A 2,697-nucleotide genomic window follows, 5' to 3' on the forward strand; every position below is an offset into this window, starting at 1 on the left:
CATGTTCCTGCCCTTGGTCTAATGGGAGAATCTGAGACAGAAGCAGAAATGCTGCTATTCATACACAACCTTTCAGTGAGAAAATTGGGACGGTGCATAAGGGAGGGGCATAAACAGGGCAAATTCCAAGGCAGGAGTTAGGATTAGAGCTCAGTAGTACAGCCCTTGCCTGGCAAGAACAAGGTCTTGGGTTTGCTCTCTGACATCTGAAAAAATAAAAGCCAAGGGTGATGGGCATAATTTATTTACAGTACTGCAGAGGGTTGGGTTTGTGGTGTCAAGAGACTGGGCACCAACTCCAACTGTGCTTCTTGATGCAGTTTCCCCTCTGTAAATGGGGTGGCTCAATCTCTGAGCAGAGTATGCCCACCTTCTTAGTGCTCTGATGATTTTCCTACAACCAGTTGGTTCCCAGAAACACTGTACATACTGCTCCTCCAACATCTTCCTTCAGATTTTTCTGTTTCTTTTCAGAATCATTACTTTTGACTCCATCTTGGAAGGTACATCTTCACAAGTTCCCAAAGGAAAACACCCATAGACTTCTTGCCTGAATCAAGTAAACACCACTTTAGGCCAGCCACCCAATCTGTAAACTGGGAATAACATCAGATTGCAGGGATGTTGATAGGGGTTAATTATATACAGTGTTTAGGGGCTGAGCAGACCCACAAGACTCTGGAAGTTCTTGGCATAATACTATAGCATTATAATAATTGTGGCTTGCAAATTATAGGCCAGCAGAAACATTACATGGAAAAGCAGCTCTAACTCCATGGCAGCCTTAAAGGGAAATGTAAAAAAGAAGTTGTGAACTACAACTTTTCTACCTAAACCTTTGGGAAATGCAGAGATAATGTTTCCATGTGCAGCCCACATGCAGGGAACACAGGTCTAGATCCTGGGGAGGACTTTCTTGTCCCAGGTGGCCTGGCTTGCTGCCAGCCCAGATCAGAAGGGAGGGAGCTGGATGAGAGGTAGGGTTTAAAAAGAGGATGTCCTGGCCTTTCGGGCCTTTTTTTGTTTGTTTGTTTGTTTGTTTTAATTGGGGCCTCCCTCCACTAAGATGATTGTTTATGCAGCAGAGCAAAGATTTAAAGGCTAATCTGAGACATTTAAGTCTAGGGATATCCAAGACATTTTAGCATCAACTGTGGATCCTCTATGGCCCAGACAAATCACACATGCAGACCCATGGTATGCATGTTTTAGGATTATCCTAGGAATGCTAAATGAATAGATCTCTGGTGAGAAGTAGTTGGGTCATGTTAGCTGTATCATATTGGGATAGAGGTAACATAATGGAGTTTAGAAAAATTCAACTTCCATTGGGGATGAAAGAGGCAAGTAGTTTGATTCTGGAAGATGACTTGCAATCATTACTTGTGTGAGGCTATGAGTAGACAGTCTTCAGAGTGAGATCCTGGGCTTCTCTTCTCCACTGTGGCCTCAGGCCTGAGTCCGGGTGGGTCACAGAGAACTTTGAAGAGGTGACCGCTCTGGCCCACCAGGGCTCAGGATAAGAGCCTGGCCTCCAGCTCCAGCAGGGCTCTAGCCTTGCTGTTTTTTCTAGGTTCACTGCTCTGACAGGACGCAAGAAAAAGTGTCCCAAACTTATCTTCTATAATGTATAGATAGCAGGTAATTATGGACACAGTGTTAGCTCAAAGAACGGCTCTGCTCCCAGGTACTCTCACATCTTAGTGTCAAGATATATTCTGGGGGTTGTCTGGCAAATTCCAAATAGCACTAAGCCCCGGAAAGCAGGTGTCTCATTTTTAGGCCAGATTTTGGTCTTGACAGGGAGGGTGCTGCCTCCCCAGGGAGGCAGCGATTGGGTTTCCTGGCGATTGGGTAATAATCAAAAGGTCGGAAGTCGCATCATTATGCTGCCACCAGTTCCAAGGACAGGCATCCAAGTCCATCTGTGTGATCTACTGGTAAAATACTCTCTGGGTTTAATAGAGTACCGCCAGCTCCTGCTTTAAACGTTCCCTGTCTGGCGCCACCAGGTTGGCAGTGAACAGGGTCAAAGCTCCGACTTCCTGCCAGGTGAAAAGGTAAGCAAACATTCCGACCTCCCCTTAGCTTTGCTTTCGGATTGGTGCCTGGCCGGGTCCTAGCGGCCTATCCCGTCTGCATCCGTCATCTGGATTGCTAATACACTCATTAGCATGGAGTCCTCCGAAGACCCGGGGCCGGAAGAACTGAACCGGAGTCTCTGTTTTTTTAAAGGAGAAAGGGGGCCAGCACTCGGTCCCTGGGGGCATCTCCTCCACACCGTGCACGCAGTAAAAGCTAGAAAGATAGTGTTCTAGTTCACCCCCACCGCCCACCCAGACGTTAGGCATCCATTCCTGGCGTGCACAGCACTCGGGTCCCGGGGGGTCGGCTTTGGCCTCCGTGCGCCGCGGTCTCAGCCCGGCAACCTCTCGCAGGAAGCCGCAGCGGTCTGGGAAGGAGGCGGAGCCGGCCGAGCGGCCGGATTCGGGTATTCTCGGACTCGACCCCGGGGCTGGCGCCGTAGGGGCCGCAGGAGGCGGCGCGTGCCGAGTCCGAGAGGTGCCAGGCCGCGCGCCGTGCGCCCTGCGGGCGGGACGACGCGCTGGACCTCAGCCCTGCGGTCGAGCTCGCGAGGAGGGCGGGGCCTTGGGGCGGGGGCGGGGCGCGCGGTCTGAGGGCGGGGCCTGCGGGAGG

Source organism: Nannospalax galili, unplaced genomic scaffold, assembly GCF_000622305.1.
Source record: "Nannospalax galili isolate Female #2095 unplaced genomic scaffold, S.galili_v1.0 scaffold263, whole genome shotgun sequence".
Taxonomy (NCBI): Eukaryota; Metazoa; Chordata; class Mammalia; order Rodentia; family Spalacidae; genus Nannospalax; species Nannospalax galili.